Source organism: Bactrocera dorsalis, chromosome 3 (genome assembly GCF_023373825.1).
Source record: "Bactrocera dorsalis isolate Fly_Bdor chromosome 3, ASM2337382v1, whole genome shotgun sequence".
Taxonomy (NCBI): Eukaryota; Metazoa; Arthropoda; class Insecta; order Diptera; family Tephritidae; genus Bactrocera; species Bactrocera dorsalis.
The window spans coordinates 60,172,660-60,193,234 of NC_064305.1; the positions used below are offsets into that span (position 1 = coordinate 60,172,660).

The 20,575-nt window shown below is 38.3% G+C and overlaps 1 long non-coding RNA gene across 1 annotated transcript in view; it reads right to left on the reverse strand.

The window, feature by feature from the left end:
* Positions 1-723: 723 nt before the first annotated feature.
* The window catches only part of LOC125777302 (uncharacterized), a 154,523-nt gene continuing 134,671 nt past the window's right edge, over positions 724-20,575 (reverse strand). Inside the window, exon 2 of the long non-coding RNA XR_007422238.1 lies at positions 724-938. This is a non-coding gene — a long non-coding RNA (uncharacterized LOC125777302). The remainder of the gene's footprint in view (positions 939-20,575) is intronic.

The following is a 20,575-nucleotide window of genomic DNA, read 5'->3' on the forward strand; positions in this document are numbered from 1 at the left end:
TGTATTAACACGATCAGAGGTGGTTGGCGTGTCACTTGGTATTTGTGTTTAATTGTTGTAGAATGATTCTTAATGGTTAGTGACTTATTTTTTAGATTTTAGTGGGTAATTTCCAAAAGCTTAAGACTCAGCTCTAGTAAGTTATTTTGTGTGCTTTCTTTAAACTTAATCAGGTCTTTATAGAGCATCCTACAGTAGTCGGAAATCATTACTAACGCCTTGACTTCGGTCATTATCGTACTGGGTGTATAATTCTAGTTAAACTGGAGAAAAAGGAAAGAGAAACCATCAGAGAAATCAATCTCTGCCGAGCTTGGGATTTTGCAAAATTACTCGATGTATTTATTTTTTAAGCTCTTGTAACCTGTTGCTACAGAACGAAAAATATCTTACGAGTTCATAGATGGGTGTATTCAGACCACTGTCACGCCCACAAAACGCTATTAACCTAAAACCTATAAAGTAACATAACTTTATAAGCGCTAAATTAAGATATAAAGCTGGTACAGAGGATCCCTGTAACAAGGGAAAAGTGGGGGTGGTCCCACCTTCTAATAAGTTTAATGCACATATTTCCTAAACAACTGCATTAAATGTACAACAATCAAATTTACTGAGTGCAAATCTTATAAGAACTTCTACCGATAGGGTGAAAATGGATGAAATCGGAGGATAACCCCGCTAACTCCCCATATAAGAGTAGTGTTACAAACTATAGGGTGGATCATCTAACGTTTTAAATTTGGATTATCTATATTTCGACATTGGAAACGTCAAATACCATTCGGAAAGTGACAGATATTCAGTAAAAAGTCTAAAATTTACGAAATGGGTCGCTATTCACTATTCTACAGTTCGCAGATTGGGCAGAAGATCGTTTGACCGAGGATGGTCAATTTTACCGAAAAATCATCTTTTCGGACGAGGCTCATTTCCACCTCGATGGTTACGTTAACAAGCAGAGTTGTCGCATTTGGGGCACAGAAAACCCGCAGATAATCGTCGAGAAGCCAATGCACCCAGCACGAATCACTGTATGGTGCGGATTTTGGTCTGGTGGAATCATCGGCCCATTTTTCTTCGAAAATGAAGAAGGAACCGTAACCATCAATGGTGAGCGATATCGCGCAATGTTAACCGAATTTTTCTTCAAGCAAATTGAAGAGGAAGACTTGGACAACATTTGGTTCCAGCAGGACGGCGCTACGTGCCATACAGCAAACGCTACACTCAATCTTTTACGCCCTATCTTCGAAATTTAAAATTTTATATGGCCCACCCTATACACTATACAGTACATCCAATACAAAAATCAAAAAGCAATTGATATATCGGAATAAAACTTGGCACGGATAATATTTTTAGTGTGTGCCATCTTAAGACCAAAAATTGTTTTAATCCAACGAAAACTGTTCAATCCCCTAGAAACTGAATATTACCTATAGTTGACTTTTGATCGAAAATATCGGTCAATGTGTGAGATATACAATGAAAATTCAGAGAGAATCTTTTACTGACAGTAGTAACCCTGCCTAACAAAAATGAGTTGTTTCGAGTCAATACTTCCCACCATATACCTAATATAAAGATTTTCGAACTTCCGGGTGACTTTAAGCTGAATATATCTGCCAATATTTGAATTATCTCAACGAAAATTACAGAGCTTGTTTTACTCAAAACGGTAAATCTTTGTATCTTAAACATTGACCTTGACCTAGCCATCATATCACTATTACCAGGATTTTCGAACATCCGGCTGACTTTAATTCACACGATTGGTAATTGTATGAGAGGTACATTAATGCATTTCAGAGAATATTTTATTGGTATCATGCCACATAATAGTTAAAAGATAAAATCTGGTCGATACTACCCCAACTACAATGTACTACATATAATGATTTTCGTCTTTCTAACAAACCTTATGACGAATACGTATGTAGGTCAGTGTAAGAGTCATATATAATATATGCATGTATATATAAAATTGGTTAGATTCCGATCCTAAGGTTGACATTTCACACCTTAAGGTATTCCTCTGATATTGATTCCAAGTTGGAAGAGAATAAAATGTTCGGTTGTTCGGGTGCACCTTTTCCTTTCCTTAATATTTTCAACGTTCACATTTTCTATATAATTTTCATGGCCATATGTTTGATTTTTTATGATTTTTTAAAAACATTTAAATTTTAATCATTTTAAAATTTCAACAATAATTCCGTCGAAATATATTTTGTTCTCATTTTCAAAAAAAAATTTCATAATATTTTAAAATCTTAAAATCCGAAAAAAAGTTTGGGAACCACTGCACTGAAGTCACTAATACCCACGACGGTATACATATACACGCGCATGTTACGAGCTACTAACAACCACATACGTGTATGCACACATTTGCTTTCACGTATTTTACTTCAGCAACATGTTGCTAGCAACAATACATTCAATGATTTTTTAGGCGGGAAACGCACTTCCGGCCGCAGTTTTATTGTTTGCGTAAGCATTTACTTTACGCTAAGCGACATGTTGACAGCGAAATGTTGCGAAGACGGCACGTGCCGAAGATGTGTTGCTGCGCTCTCTTTTTCTCTTAACAACATTCTGTTGCTGGGGAGTTGTTTTTAACATTCAAATTTCATAATTTGTGGGAATATTTATGGATGAGAGTTGATTTTAATTGTATTTAATTTCTTTCTTGTTTTTTAGTTATGTGGTTTTTAAGGACACCAATAATTTAGCGTATTGGTCAAACATTTTACTTTATGTGAATATTTCGAACACTTTTTCCAGCAATTGAGTCCGTATGAAACAAATAGCACGTCGAATATTCTCTTTCACGAAGTGAATTGTCTCGGGCTTATATGCATAGACCAACGACTTCACAAAAGCCCACAAAAAATAGTCTAGCGGTATTAAGTTGTATGATTTGGGAGACAATGCCACTTGCTTACGACGCGTGATGAAGCCCCCACGAAAAATTCCCTTTAATAGGTTGCTTCTTTCGCTGGCTGTATGGCTGGTACCGCCGGTTTGTTGGAACCAAAATGGTGGTGGTCGATGCGGTTAAGGAATGACCTCTTAATGCTCCTAAAAGGCGGTTGGCTTCGAGAAAAAACTGCTTGGAAAAGAGTTCATTAAGCCTCTTAACTGGAAGCATGCGGTGAGATGTTCGATAGGAGACATCGAAGGCATCTCGTAATAGTCCGGAGTGCAGTGTTCTAACAGGTCTAAAGCTTTCTCGTCTGCGTTAGTGCGGCGTAGTTAAGGACCGGTTGGCCGATTGCTATGTATGTTGTTAACAACACTTCCTTGTCTTTTCCCCATGTGCTGCCGGCTAGCGACTTTAAGGTTTTGTTGCGGCTGTGTACTTTGGCGATAATCGCGGAGTTAAGGAGCACAGGCTGTCGATTGCCACACCAAAAAATTTAGAGCTATGGTCAGTCGGAATTTTAACGCCATCGACTGCAATATTAGAGTCATCTGACATCTCTATCTACCTGGCGAGGATACTAGGTATAGAAAAGCCCTGTGGAGCTCCATTAAAGAACTAAGAGCGGGTACAGAAAGCAACCATATCCACGGATAGCCAGGCGTCATTGCTGGCCTTATCGACGACACAGATTATTTTCAGTCAACTGTTACAGGAAGGTTTTAAGTTTACTGGCAGCACTTCAGTGGACCATAGCAAACTCAGTCAGTTTCTCAGTTCAATCCCATTTGATTCCACGATGAAACCTCATACTTGAGCTTCTGTTATAGAAAATTTCGCCGACTCATGTAATCCATCTGATACGTTATCTATAACTTTTTTTTAAACTATTTAATCTCTTGAAAATGTCTACTGTTTTCAGATGAAGCACAGTTTTTTTCTAACGCAGATTTCTAGCCGCTTCGCGTTTGTTTTGCTTATAACCTCAAACGTTTTGCACTATCATTATCATTATGACTGAGCTACTGAAGATTTTCATCTCAAAAACGCAACAACAAATGCACGCTGATTACTTATGCTGCACACGTCTTGGCCATTCGTTGCATGCCGCATATTGCAGCCGCCAATCGCTCCTCTCAGCGCCCCACAAACTTTCAAACGCTGTTGTTGCAATTATTAGGGATTTTCACTGCTTGCAACAACCAACAACAATCCATGCAACAGACAATAGTCATATGCGGGCAAGAACAACAACAATACCAGCAGTAATAACGCAACTTTAGGTGCAACAATATAGCCGTGGTATAATAACGCCGTAAACGCTTACTCGTTTGTGGCAACGCGGCTGCCTGCCACATTGGCTGGCATGCGGCGAGTAAAGTAGCTCATTAGATGCACTTTTCAATAAATTTTTGCTACGAAAATGGCAAATTCATTCATTGGTTCGCTCATTACTGCCGCTATGTATGTTGCATGGGCCATATCATTACTCTTCGACTGATAGCCGTAGTACAGTAATAACAAATATAATGCAACAATATTTGTATTTGCAGTTGTATTTGTGCAATTTGAACTGTGTGCAACAGTGTGCGCACATTTTTGTGAATTTATACCCGAGCAATAACGTTGCATGCTGGGTATAATGCAATTGTTCATATAATGCTTGTTGTGAGATCTTGACAAAATACTATATTTGGTTACTTAAGAAGTTAAATGAATTTCCTCGGCTAAAAAACAGCCTTTTTTCAACAATTTTTTCTAATATAAAAAATGATATATTTTAACAGATTTTTTTATTATTACAAGCATGCACAATCAAGAAAGAAATTCTGAAATTTTTGGAAAAAAATATTTTAAACTCGGCCATTGCGGCGTTATTTTCTGTGACCTCTCGGAAAAAATATGCGCCGGATAACTCCTTACAGGATCAACTAAAGTAAAAAATACATATTCTAGTGAAAACCTTAACTTGGAACTAGGGCGAAGGAAAAAATCAAAACATGATTTTTGTTTTCGCGAAAAACGCGTTTAAAGAGGGCGCACCAGTTCCCAAGGCTGTATCTTCGAAACTATCACTTGGATCAACTTGAAAATTTTGGGTTTTAGAATTAAAAAAAAAACTGTAAACTTTAATTTTTATCGGCCAGTTTATACATATGTCAACTAAATACTATTGCTTCTGCAAAGGTTATAACTTTGCCTTAAACAGTAATCCATTCCAAATTTGGCGTAGGGGGTTTCTCAAATAAAAAAGGTATTCAACATAAGAATATGATTTAGATCTTTCGCTGTATGCTATAAATATCACATATCGGTGGTGGCGACAAATAAGATGTTTCTTGGGAAGAAAAGAATATTCAAAGTTTAAAATCAGTTTCTCATAAACTAAGGGACTAGTCCGTACATAGCTAAATCAATTCAGTTCGTCATGCCGATCATTTATATATGTATCCGACGTTCCCTTCTGGTTGTTGCATACTTCGTGACAAACTGAATGTACCCCATTTAGGGCATAAAAAGGAGTCGAACAGAACAAAATCTGAAGAGGATGGCGAGTTCCTATCCACTTCGAGCAATTTGAAGGTGTCGGCAACCGAGGTGTGAGTCGGATCTTTGTCGGGTCGGAAAAATATATTTTTTTCTTCGCCGAATATGATCATTTTTTCTGCAATACGCTGTCGAATCTGTCCAACAAGTCGAGACAGTAAAGCCCTCTAACATAGTAGACTTGCTTTATCCTTTTCCAAGAGGCCGATGTGTCAATCCTTGAAAACGGCGGCCAAACCATTGCATTCGATAGAAAAGGGTAGAACAAGTTCGAAACCGTTTTCTTCATTGCATGGTGGCTGTATGAAGTCAGATGTTTTAACTTTCCCCGCAACATATAGCGGGTAGAATTTGCCCACGATAAGGTATGCCAGTCGTAAGAGGCGATTAAAATCTAGTATGCACTATGTTTGTTATTTTGCTTAACTCGAAGTATCAATATAGTCTTACCAGAAATAGTGCTATAATACTCAGCTTGTACTGATCTAATATACTTTGAATGCGATTCCTTCTAATGAAAAGACACGTGAACTTCAAGCGACAAATGTCACCAGTCATTAAGTTTGATGCGTGCTCAACTGGTAAGAAAAGCTACAAGGTCTGAGGCCGGAGACTTAAATCTGGTACCACGTGGGGCCTTAGACACTATCGAAGGAAAAGGGTCACACCAAACAGCTCTTTGCTTCCACGGCGCAAATTCTCTAACATAGAAAATAATAAACGACCGTTATTGCTCTTTCTTCATTGAATTCTTTTGAGGATACACCTGCTTCTACAAGTGGCAATGCAGAATTATGAGTCCGATTTCGTTAAATCTTTGACAGCATAGAATAGGAGTGTGGACTAGAAAATAGTAAATTTGTGGCACCAACGGTGGGTCTAAATGCTTATTGAATCAAATTTCGCATCGTAATATGCTCTACATATCTCCTGAGTTCGTTTGTAGGTTTTTCCGAAAGAAGAAGTCAATGATTATTCAACAAAAATCATCAAACAATTATGAGTCAGAAGGAAGATTTTTCACCATTCCTAGGATACTGTCGTTGTAAGTCTAAAGCTTCTTCATCCGCATTTAATCACCTCACCCTTAAACTGTTATTTTAGAGCATCGAAAAAGCACTTTATTCCTATCAATCCAATCTCTCAGACTTAGAGAGATTTAAGTTTATATCTGTGTTGGACTTCGAAATTACTATTAGTAAGGAAAGCTAGGACCCTCAATTACCACAACAGCCTGTTCTACGTTACCGATATTGATCTGAATTTTCTCTGAGCAAGGCTTGTTATTCCGGTGATCCAACCCTCTTGGAATCGGTGCGTTTTGGGTTTCTTAGTCAAGGTAAACGACTCTAGCCGATTATTTAATTAGATGCGAGAGATATTTTGTACCATTCTGGCTTCTCACCTCAACCTCTACCAGCAATCTGCAAGGATCTTTTGTACCGTTAAAAAAATAGCTTCCGTTCGAACGTAGGCCACCTTAAATGTTTTCTTATATTTTACCAACTGCTTTGTGGTTGTTGCTTTTCGTTTTCGTCACTGATGACGCCGTAAGAAAATCCTATCGGCGATCTCATTGCGCTCTTAATATGTGTGCAACACGCAAACGCTCAATAAAATGCCTCCAACAATTGACGATTTTTCAATAGCATACTTTGTATGTTGGTTTTATTGCCGCTATTGTTTGTTTGTTGTTGCTGTTGTTTTAATGGTAGCAGCAGCCAATTCAACAAGTACAACACATGTACTCATCTGTTAGCTGTTAGTTGCAACCGTGCAACATGCGACTGCTGCAATCACTGCCACACAAATAGCATGTTGCAAGTCGGTCTCTTTATTTGACGAACACATACACATCGGCACACAGTCATACCGAAGTTGTGGCTCATTGTGCTGTTTGCACTTTACCGTCTGCCGGCTGCGTGCTTGGCAACCGTCTGCATCAGCGGCTACTGACTTTTTTCGTTAGCACCGCAACGAAATTCACTGCCACAAAATGTTGCCGAGCGTGGAAGCTACCAAACTGCCACTTGTTGGCTGCCGCCTCTATGTTTTTGTTGCATTTGTATTTGCCATACGTGTTTGTTTTCGTTTTTCGCGTTTCGGTTTTTTTAGCATTGTTGTTGTTTATGTGTTACAGCTGGTATGTGGCGAGTATCTTGCAATTAGATCTAAATTATAACTCCGCTGGTGCCGTAAAGAAATCATTGTCTTTCATGTTGCCACGCTGTTTCACTTTAATACTGCACCGTACCTGTATGTATGTATGTGTATGTGTCTCTGTGTATTGCCGTGCTGTGATTTTCTATGTTTGCTGTTGTTGTGGTTTGTTGTTCGCGCTAATTTGGCATTTTGTTGCACTTTTCATGCTGAGTACTTGCACCCAATGTTATCGCATGGGAATTATACACAGACATATAAGTGTATATATAATATATAAATATATGTATGTAGTTCCACATATAAACTTACACATATAAACTTACATATGTTGTATGTTTGTATGTGTATATATTTTATTTTCTTCTTGCTTTACTAGCTCACAAATCTCGAATTTTATTACCAAAATCAGTGTTCGGTTCGAAAATTTTTTATCGACAAATTTTGTTCAGCGATGAGGCTCATTTCTGGTTGAATGGCTACGTAAATAAGCAAAATTGCCGCATTTGGGGTGAAGAGCAACCAGAAGCCGTTCAAGAACTGCCCATGCATCCCGAAAAATGCACTGTTTGGTGTGGTTTGTACGCTGGTGGAATCATTGGACCGTATTTTTTCAAAGATGCTGTTGGACGCAACGTTACGGTGAATGGCGATCGCCATCGTTCGATGCTAACAAACTTTTTGTTGCCAAAATGGAAGAACTGAACTTGGTTGACATGTGGTTTCAACAAGATGGCGCTACATGCCACACAGCTCGCGATTCTATGGCCATTTTGAGGGAAAAACTTCGGACAAACAATTCATCTCAAGAAATGGACCCGTAAGTTGGCCACCAAGATCATGCGATTTAACGCCTTTAGACTATTTTTTTGTGGGGCTACGTCAAGTCTAAAGTCTACAGAAATAAGCCAGCAACTATTCCAGCTTTGGAAGACAACATTTCCGAAGAAATTCGGGCTATTCCGGCCGAAATGCTCGAAAAAGTTGCCCAAAATTGGACTTTCCGAATGGACCACCTAAGACGCAGCCGCGGTCAACATTTAAATGAAAATTATCTTCAAAAAGTAAATGTCATGAACCAATCTAACGTTTCAAATAAAGAACCGATGAGATTTTGCAAATTTTATGCGTTTTTTTTTTTAAAAAGTTATCAAGCTCTTAAAAAATCACCCTGTATGTATATAGTATATATGTATAAACATATGTATGTAGTTCCACATATAAACTTACATATGTTGTATGTTTGTATGTGTATATATTTTATTTTCTTCTTGCTTTACTAGCTCACAAATCTCGAATTTTCCACACGAGTCCAAAAACATGTCTGGTGCCGAAACGTTCAAAATGTGGGAAAAGGCCTTCGGTGATAAGTGTTTGTCACGTTTGTTCAAAGAGAGTCGAGAACGTGTTGACTACAAACCACGTCCAGGTCCAGGAAACAGATGACTAATCGGCCGAATATTACCCGAAGCTGAAAAAACCAAAGCCAGGGAAATACCTAAAGGTATAATCAGAGGTTCGGATTCAAAGCAGTTTTACATATACCATGCTGTATGGCACGTAGCGCCGACCTGCTGGAACCAAATGTTGTCCAAGTCTTCCTCTTCAATTTGCTTGAAGAAAAATTCGCTACGGTTCGCGATATTGGTCAGCATTGATGGTTACGGTTCCTTCTTCATTTTCGAAGAAAAATGGGCCGATGATTCCACCAGACCAAAATCCGCACCATACAGTGATTCGTGCTGGGTGCATTGGCTTCTCGACGATTACGTGCGGGTTTTCTGTGCCCCAAATGCGACAATTCTGCTTGTTAACGTAACCATCGAGGTGGAAATGAGCCTCGTCCGAAAAGATGATTTTTCGGTAAAATTGACCATCCTCGGTCAAACGATCTTCTGCCCAATCTGCGAACTGTAGACGGCTTTTTCTAGTGAATAGCGACCCATTTCGTAAATTTTAGACTTTTTACTGAATATCTGTCACTTTCCGAATGGTATTTGACGTTTCCAATGTCGAAATATAGATAATTCAAATTTAAATCGTTAGATGACGCACCCTATATTTAGCATATGGTAGTTGAGGTGGTATCGACCCGATTTTGTCTATTAAATATTATCATGCCATATACCTGCCTGGGTTTCATTAAGGTATCTTACATACAATCACCAATCAAATGGCGCAAAGTCAGACGGACAAGGACAGGACAAGTTTTCGTCCAATTTTATTACTGTTATGAGTAAAATACTTGTATGTTCTGTAATATTCAATGAGAAAACTAAAATATTGGCCGATATATCCAACACAAAGTCACCTGGAAGTTAGAAAATCTTTATATTAGATACATGGGGACTCAGGCTTGTATTAATCTGATTCAATCCATTTTTGATACACAGAATTACGAATGTCAGGAAAAGATTATGTCTGAATTTCAATTGAATGATATTTTCGCTCAAAAGTCAACTATAGACACTGGGGTCCACAAAGTCGGTACCTGGGAGCTTGACTGGTTTTAGCTGGATTTGAACAATATGTGGTCATATGATGGCACACTTTAACGGTATTATTAGTGAACAATTTCATCTTGTTATACTAATTGCTTCTTGCTTTGTGTACTGGAAACTGAACGAATCAAGTGATGTGTATAATTGTGTTATATGGGAAGTAAACGTGATTGTGGCTCGATTCCAGCCATTTTCACAACGTGACATACATATGTAGAAATATGAAAAGAATGCCACATATCAAATTTTGTTGAAATCGGTTGGTTGGAAGGACATCATTACAGAGGTCAAAAAGCAGAAAAACTTCCTTTACAATATTGTGACTGGTGACTCGTTCGACATGCTTTTGGACCGTGTAAAATGCTGTATTGAAGCAGAAGGAGACTATTTTGAATAAAATAAATTGAATTTGCCGAAAAAACCCATTTGTTATGTTTTTTTTAAGTCCTGTTTACTTTGGAAAACACCTCGTACATACATATATAAGATGAACGGAGTCGATTTAGTCGTGTTCATCTGTACGTACGCGAATTAATGCCTCTCAGTTTCGGAGTTGTCGCTTTGAAATTTTGCAGTTTGGAGTTTGTCGCTTTGTCAAAAAAGCTGCTCGTTTGTCGGAACCACCGATATCGTACCAATGTTTCATAAAGCTGCCATACAAATATTTTTTATTTTACAAGATATTTTTACTAAATGTAGAGTGCATTTTTCGATAAGGTAACGGTACAATATTCGAAGAAATTGTTCAGATCGGATCACTATATAAATCTTATTTAAGGTAAGGATCTATAAGAAATATATCTGTGAAGGGTATTGTAGTTTGTTTTTATACTCTTGCAACAAAGTTGCTAAGGAGAGTATTATAGTTTTGTTCACATAATGGTTGTTTGTAAGTCTTAAAACTAAAAGAGTCAGATATAGGGTTATATATGTATACCAAAGTGATCAGGGTGACGAGTAGAGTTGAAATCCGGCTGTCTGTCTGTCTGTCCGTCCGTCCGTCCGTGCAAGCTGTAACTTGAGTAAAAATTGAGATATCATTATGAAACTTGATACGCGTATTTCTTGGCTCCATAAGAAGGTTAAGTTCGAAGATGGGCAAAATCGTTCCACTGCCACGCCCACAAAATGGTGGAAACCGAAAACTTATAAAGTGTCATAACTAAGCCATAAATAAAAATATTAAAGTGAAATTTGGCACAAAGGATCACATTAGGGAGGGGTATATTTGGACGTAATTTTTTTGGAAAAGTGGGCGTGGCCCCGCTCCTACTATTTTTTGTATATATCTCGAAAACTACTATAGCTATATCAACCAAACTCTATAGAGTCGTTTACATCAGGCATTTCCAAATACAGTTAAAAAATTGAAGAAATCATAACCACGCCCACCTCCCATACAAAGGTTATGTTGAAAATCACTAAAAGTGCGTTAACCGACTAACAAAAAACGTGAGAAACACTAAATTTTAGGGAAGAAATGGCAGAAGGAAACTGCACCCAGACTTTTTTTTTAATTGAAAATGGGCGTGCCGTCGCCCACTGATCGACCAAAAACCATATCTCAGGAACTACTACACCGATTCCAATTAAATTCAGTATATAATATTTTCTTAACTCCCTGATGACATGTACGAAATATGGAAGAAATCGGTTCCCAACCACGCCTTCTTCCAATATAACGCTATTTTGAATTCCATCTGATGTCTTCTCTGTATAATACATATAACGGGTGATTTTTTTGAGGTTAGGATTTTCATGCATTAGTATTTGACAGATCACGTGGGATTTCAGACATGGTGTCAAAGAGAAAGATGCTCAGTATGCTTTGACATTTCATCATGAATAGACTTACTAACGAGCAACGCTTGCAAATCATTGAATTTATTACCAAAATCAGTGTTCGGTTCGAAATGTGTTTCGCGCGCGTGTTTTGTTCAGCGATGAGGCTCATTTCTGGTTGAATGGCTACGTAAATAAGCAAAATTGCCGCATTTGGGGTGAAGAGCAACCAGAAGCCGTTCAAGAACTGCCCATGCATCCCGAAAAATGCACTGTTTGGTGTGGTTTGTACGCTGGTGGAATCATTGGACCGTATGCTGTTGGACGCAACGTTACGGTGAATGGCGATCGCTATCGTTCGATGCTAACAAACTTTTTGTTGCCAAAAATGGAAGAACTGAACTTGGTTGACATGTGGTTTCAACAAGATGGCGCTACATGCCACACAGCTCGCGATTCTATGGCCATTTTGAGGGCAACAATTCATCTCAAGCCAGCAACTATTCCAGCTTTGGAAGACAACATTTCCGAAGAAATTCGGGCTATTCCGGCCGAAATGCTCGAAAAAGTTGCCCAAAATTGGACTTTCCGAATGGACCACCTAAGACGCAGCCGCGGTCAACATTTAAATGAAATTATCTTCAAAAAGTAAATGTCATGAACCAATCTAACGTTTCAAATAAAGAACCGATGAGATTTTGCAAATTTTATGCGTTTTTTTTTTTTTTAAAGTTATCAAGCTCTTAAAAAATCACCCTATATATACATTAGGAACCAATGATGATAGCGGAATAAAACTTTACACAAATACGTATTTGAGCTGAGGTATCCCTTGTGGAAAAATTGTCGTGATCGGGCTATAACTTTTCAAGGTCCCTGATATCGAATAGGAAGAACTCAGTGCCTAACCTAACCTAACCTAATTTTTCACCGAAAATATCGGTGAAAAAAAATATGTAAATGACGGATAACGAAATCTCGATTATCACTTTATCATGCGAGAGTATAAAATGTTCGGTGACACTCGAACTTAGCCCTTCCTTACTTGTTGTTTTTCTCTTTGTTGAGAAAGTAAAATACACTAATTCTCTCGTGTAAGCGTATCTAAGGCCATTTATTTGCATTTAAGCATTGGGTCATTCACTAATGTAAATCAGTTTTCCACACTTCTCACATTCCGGTCCATTCTAAACGATTTTACTTTAATTGCCTCAAGTGCATTTCAAGGTTAAATGCAATTTTATTACGACCACAGGCGCAAGTAGTAATTTATTTGCGAAATCGAGAGCATTAAATCAAATATAAGCAGACAATGACTCAGTCGAGAAATCGTTAAATCAAAACTATTAATTTGATTTTTTAATTAAATTTCATAAACTCGTATGCATGCCGCACACACGGGCCAATCTAATCAAGAAAACTACATTCCTGGGGGTCAATAGCCGAAAACAACATTTCGCTTTTATGCACAAGTAAAATTAATGCCTTTTTGTTTTGGACTTTTATGCGAAAAACACTTGTAGTTTTGGAAAATGCACTGAAAAAGCGCCGAACAATGGCAATTGCTGGCAGTTGCTGCCACCTCAACCGCCCGAACGAAAGCCCCCACCAACAACAACGAGTAAACGAGCAAAATAACAATTATAATAACAACAGCGCAGATAATAAAAGTGGCAAGAAATATTTCTGTTGCCATAAATTTATTAAGATACCTCACGGCAATGCAACGGGGGCGAAACAAACAGACGGACAGACAGACAATCGCTGCACACCAACAATAACCGCACGCTGCACGAGCGCGAATTTTGAATAAAAATCGCATTATTAGACAAAGGGGAAAACAACTGCAACGACAAAAAAAAAAATAAATAAAAAGTATAAAAAAATAGAAAATAAATTTGATATAAAATTGAAATCAAACTATTAATTAAGAAATTCCAGCAAATGCATTGCCGACAGACAGTGGCACCAGAATGTGTTTTAAGCTCTGCAAATAGATTTTCATGAAACGCTTTTTTATCAGCATTTATTCCCCAACCGCAATCTTAAAAGCTTAGCTCCAAATGTATTCCATTATCCGAATATCTATACAGAATATCCGTTGATGCGGATAAAATCTGGATAACGATAATATTTGGTTAATATAACTTCGAAAAATTATCCTGATATCCGGGCTTACGAGGTTTCGGTTTACTTTCGAATAATATTTTTCAGATATGGAAAAAGGAATAAAATGTCATGCCTTGTGATTCATAATATTTATTTCTGATATTCGCATAGCTAGATATTATAATGGTTTCTCGAATACTTGCTTTATCGTTTAGGTCTCCGGAAGTTGAAATTTTCGGTTTAGTTATTTGAATGACAGCTATATGCTATAGTGGAGAAATCTGAATAATATGTTCAAAGTTTGTAGCATTATCCTATGCAATAATCCATTCTATCTATGAGCATACTCTTGTAGAACCCGTATAGGTGATCTAGCGGCTGATGCCTAGAGCACACTGAAGGGAACACTTCTCCAGCCCGCTGAATGGCGGTGAAAGCACAACAGCAGCAGATGGTGAACCCGATTTTCCAATCGATGAAGCATACGTTCCATTGCCCGATAATGATGAAACTCAAATAGCAATTACCCGTCTGAAGAACAACAAAGCGGCGGGGGCCAATATATTGCCGACCGAGCTATTTAAAAAAGGCGACGAAGAACTGTTAAGAAGCATCATCTTCTTTGTAGAATATAGTCGGACGTCAGCATGCCCAAAGATTGGAATTTAAGTGTGTTCTGTCCAATCCACAAAAAAGAAGACCCCACAATCTGCGCCATCTAACGTGGGATAAGCCTCCTCAACATCGCATATAAGGTTCTATCGAGAGTATTGTGTAAAACATTAAAGCCCACCGTCCATAAACTTATTGAACCTTATAAGTGTGGCTTTAGGCCTGGCATGTCAACAACTAATCAGATATTCACCATGCTCCAAATCTTGGAAAAGACCCGTGAAAAGAGGATCGATACACACGACTTCTTCATGTTGACAGCCATAACTTCGAGTCTCAAAACCTAACGCAGAATAACTGTTGCGAACAGGTGACTGAGGAGGCAATTGAGAAGTAAAGTTATCTCTCAACGAATAAAGACCCATTATACTACTTACTCGACATCCTTGTCATGCTGATGAGTCGAAGGAACGAGTTTTAGAAAGAAAGGTTCTGTAGAAGATTTATGGTCCTTTCCGCTTTGGCAACGCCGAATATCGCAGTCGATGGAAAGATGAGCTGTACGAGATATATGACGATATTGACATATTTCAGCGACTTAAGAGGTAGCGGGTACTATGGCGAGGTCATGTCGTCCGAACGGATGAAAACACTCCAGTTCTGCAAGTATTCGACGCAGTACCCGCCGGCGAAAAGGGAGAGTGACTGGCGCTCTCTTGTAAACTCAGCTAAAACCGTGTAAGCGGTATCTACGCCAATAAAGAAAAGGGAGAGGTCACTGAATATAGAATATTCGGGTAGAAAGTTTCCTTGACATCGTTTGCGTTAACCTTTTTGATGCATTGTCAAGAGGTTAGAAACACTATGATAGTTTACTGTTTCGTCGGATTAGTCTCAATTTCTTCGCGTTAATATGTTATCTTATAGTTGTGGCTGTAAAATAGTGTTATGCACCGATGCCTTATGCTAGGCCCCCGGCGTACTTTGATTATCCGAGAATCTAAAAGCTGTAACTTGTTCAAAATATAAGTCTTAAATCTGAAGAGAATTCAATAAAAGTAATGGCCAGAACTGAAGTTAAATTCAAATTCAATAGTTCACCTATTACATCTCTGGATCTCCAATTCTATTGGATAATATCTTCGTGCTCAAAATTTAGAACTCCCGTTCCAATGCTTCAACATGCCTGAAATAAAATTAGAGAAAGCGCTACCTAATCAGATTGAATGTTCTGTTCTTCGAATCACTCCCACCAGTAGTTGATTGATAAGAGCTCCTTGGGTCTCTGCCGCTCACAATCAGCATGTAATTGTTTAATTATGTTTAGTGGTTTCTCTTTAAGTTTAGTTAGTCAAAAAGCAATTCGCCCTTTCTATGTTTCAAGGAGTGGAATAGTTAGATATTACATAATACGACAGTTACATTCAAACTAAGTGAGCTGCTAAAGAAACACATAGTGACCCACTGTGCATCGAGATGTATAACAGACATAATAAACACACGTGTCTATGTATTTGTAACTGTATTTTAAATTGCAAATACAAACTGCAGCAGCGAGTATAACTTGAAGCAGAAAGCAAGCCCATTTTTTGGTTTGGGTGGCAACATTTGCAAATATAATTTGTTTATGAATCGATTACTTATGATCTGGGTTCAGCTGGCTGCCTTGGTAGAACAATTGAAAAAATTAACTTCACGTAAGCAAATCTGTTATCCAACAAATTACTAATGTGCTCTCGATCAGTGAAAATGTTTAATGTGATGATATTTGCAATTCGAATAGGAAACGAGTATACAGACTGGTGTGTAATATTATTGTTTATAGAGCTCGCCTCTAGCTAATTCACTTTTCACTATTTTTTATTACTATTGAACCTACTATGGAAAGCTGCATGGATATATGGAATAATAATAATCTACAAAGAATTAAAAAAAAAAACACAGATAAATCCATCTATATAAAATATGAAAACTAAAAGCTTGGTTATCACAAATTTAATAGACATTTTTGTAAAACTACGAATAATTTAAGTGAAGGCTATGTTGTACCAAGGAGAGCTGAAATAATAAAATAAACGACGGAACGCAAATAGTTTTGAAGAATGTTGTCAACTTTCGCCTATCTTCTAAATCTATTCCAAGGAGTTTGATCTCAGGCGACTTTTCAAGCTTTCGGAATACTGCAGGCGGAAGTTGGTTAGAAAAACGGTTGAGATAGTTAACAATATAGGAAAAAACAAAAAGAATAAATAATCTGGCGGCAATTGGGCAATTAAGCGTGCAGAAAGAAGATAGACCGGATACATATATGCTGGCCTTCAGATCTAAAAGAATTCCTGGAAATGAAATACCTGATAAAATTGACAAAAGTACCATCCATTTGGCTACTGAACTAGTACAGGAAATTCGAAAGTCACTGAAAACGTTATAAAATGAAAATTCCGAATGGGGCTGACAGACTGATGTACATACTAGTATGACGTAATAGCCGGCCAAAATATTCTCACCTTACCTACATATAGTCTTTTACATTAAAAACTGTCTTAACTTCGTAAGGAATATACCGCCTTCTTGGACCTTTTGGATGAATCTAACCTTACCTAGGCGCTGAATTCATTTAAACCGTTGAAGATACCTGATAGCATCATACCGGTGCAACAGCAGGTGTTGTGCAGCTGGCTGGACCCCATCTACATGAACTGCGTAGATTAAGTCATGTTCGAGACTGATTAAGATTTCGTTTATACCGAATCCCGGAAAGAGCTCTGACATCCGTACTAGGGGTTGCATGCCCTTTAGTTCATACTCGTTTCTGTTGAAAACGTTGGAAAAACTCATGGATTTGTACGTTAGGAGAAAAATAAACTGTGAAGAGCACAGCATGCAATATCAAAACCAGGTCGACAATACTTTGCAGGATGTAATGCCAAAGCTGGAGGGAGCCCTAATGCAGAAGAAATTTTCTTTAGGTACCTTTCTTGAGATCGGACGGCTCTTCAATAATGTGCTGCCAAAGGCAGTGGTTAAAGCTCTCGAAAAGTTTGAGGTGGTGTTGAACTCAAGTATCTCATATTTAGACTTCTTTGCAACATAACGGTCCAAGCGGAGTGAGGTATTTTCCCACTGCTTGGGATCTAGGTGGTTAACGACCTAGCTTACGGTTTAAAACCTTCGCTTTGACTTTGTTCTTATGATTAAAATAAAACTTCGAAGTTTACGTCGTAAACTTCTTGATAAGGTATGTCTTAGACTGCTATAGAGGTGGTATAGGGTTGAAGTAGGAACTGTTGTCAATCCAATAATGTTCTATGGTGTATTCGTCTGATGTACATCCGAAATGTACATTGCCGTCTGATGTTAGAACGCTGCCAACAAAGGGGCTCTCAAACTGGGCACATGAAGTGGTCCAAACAAGAATGCAACGAAATTTGATACATTCAACTGCCTTCCTGAATACATGTATCACTGCACTTCTCAGCTCAGATACCGACGAGATTAATGTGGATGTGGAAGAGTCGTTGGAGATGAGGCGCAGTGAGCTGTCTTGCAGTTGGGTCGGAGTTAGGAGGGAAGGTTGAAGGGTTAGTTTTCTGTAAAGAGCTTTCCGTCAATATCAGCTTCAGGCTACTGCAGCACTGTTTTTCAGGCAGAAGTGGCTGCTATTAAAGTGCCGACAGCCATGCTACTACGAAGTGCAGCTTCATACGGGGAAGTGCGCATTCAGTCCGAAAACAGAGCAGAGCTCATTAGCGAATTTGTGATAGGCTCAAAGCGCTTTGTCGATTTGTAAGGGTCTTATGATCCATTAGGTAAGAGATTTTAGGCATCACAACGGATTGGCGTCCTAAGCTATCAAAGTGTGATCACCGTTGGGATCGCCCTGTTAACCTAACTTTAACCTCTTAACCTAACCTTAACTTAACCTCACATAATTGGAATACTATTTTATAAATAACGGGAGATTTCACAAAAAAATCTCAACGGATATTTATCCACGCAACCACGGCTCTCAAAGCCAAAGAGTGGAGTTTCTCTCAGTATTTACGTGGCTATATTTCCACCAACAACACACAATTACTCAGCGCATATATAAGGGCCTTAAATATTTAACAAAAGTCAAGCATACAACAACAATAGCAACAACAGTGCGCAAGCATTAAATACGTAAATCGGATTTATTGTTGCTGAATCATCAAAGCGCAACTGCTGTTGTTGGCTGCTCTCTTTTCGACTTTTTGCGTGGATTTTGTTGTTCTACATATTGCATTTGTACGTATGTATTTAGCATATATGTATATGTATGTGTGTGTGCACATTTATGTTCCTGCACTGTCGCTGTTTTATTATGCAAACGCCATGAACGCCGCGGCGCTGCGCCGCTGATTTGATTGCCAACATTCGCCGTTGCACTCGATTTGGTGCGGCCCAGTCTGCCACAGGCCAGACTTGATTTGGCCATGTTAATTAGCAGTTGCAATCGCTGCAATTGTTGGCCGTAAACTTAATATGCAACCAACTATGTAATTCACGGCACAAATGGCCGGCCGATCGGCGAACGGCAAGCGGACGGGGGACGGACAGGCGAATGAGTGAATGAATAACTGAATCACTGAATGAATGAATGGGCGGTTGCATGCGAGCGGGTATAACTGTGCCTTTGTCTCTGAATATCTGTGTGTGCGTGTGTGTGTGTGTGTGGCACTGCCGAGAGACTTGTTGTCTAGCTGTTTGTCTATGCAAATTCACCTACTGCCGGCTCGTCTACATCTCGGCCCGCCTGTCAGCTGGTCGCTAGTTGGCGTCTATGCTCGGGTCACACCGCTCGCTACTTGTTGTTGCATTTAATGATATACACTTTGGCTATTGGAGCAACAATTATCACCAACACATGTGCGGCGAGTCAGTGAACCGCAGTTGTGTGTAAAATATATTCCGTTTGTTCGTCCGAAATCATAATTATGCCAGAGCCATTCACCCAATCACTTTATTGTCACATTCGCTGGCTGACAGTGCTTTTGAACTTTGACCCCTTTTTCAGTGATTTGCATAAAATATCGAAAGACCGAAAGACCCGTTTATGGTGCACATGTTGATGCATCATTGATAAATTGCTCGATTGCTCATTCGGTTAGCTGTAAACGGAAATCACATGAATTTTGTTGCCAACAATTTGAAATTATTTGCATCTCGTGTGATTTATTGCTGGCACATAACGTTGCAATGAAGCTTTCGCGCTCAAATACATACATACATTAGGGTGATGTGTTGGATTATGGAAAATTATTCAGTAAATTTCCGAAAGCTCAAGCGTCAAGGATGAGACTGGAGTAAGGAAAAACAACAACGAATTAATTATTTCATCTAATATCCACAATCAATACTACTACAGTCAAGAACGTCAAATATTTATTTTTACCTCGAGAATATTATCTTTTTATTCGAGCAATATTTAGGGCGGCTCATTTATTGGTCGGAGTCTGCAATTCAATAATAAATTTTTATGTCTTATGTATGTAATTTGACTAATTGTAACAGTTATTCAGAATTAAAAAAAAAAAAATCTGATATAAAATTACTCTTCCGTCATTTAAGAGTCACCCTCATGTATATTTATATATGTATATAGTTTTTCGTATGCATTTATTTGGTTAAAAACTGCGAAATTAAGTATACTCGTACCTTTTCCTAATTTGAAATTTTGGCATTTAATTGGCAATAGTAGGTACTATATAGAGTATTTCTATCAAAGACTACAAATGAATTCTACAAATTTAATTATGCGTTAAAATAAATTGAGACTAATTCTCATTAAAGTACCTTACTTAGCAATTTTTAATAGTAATAGCACTTGCTTTCCTACATTGCATCGAAAAAATTGTATAAGGGTTGCCACCTGTTCCAAAATATGTATTTAATAAAATTAATGGGATAAATT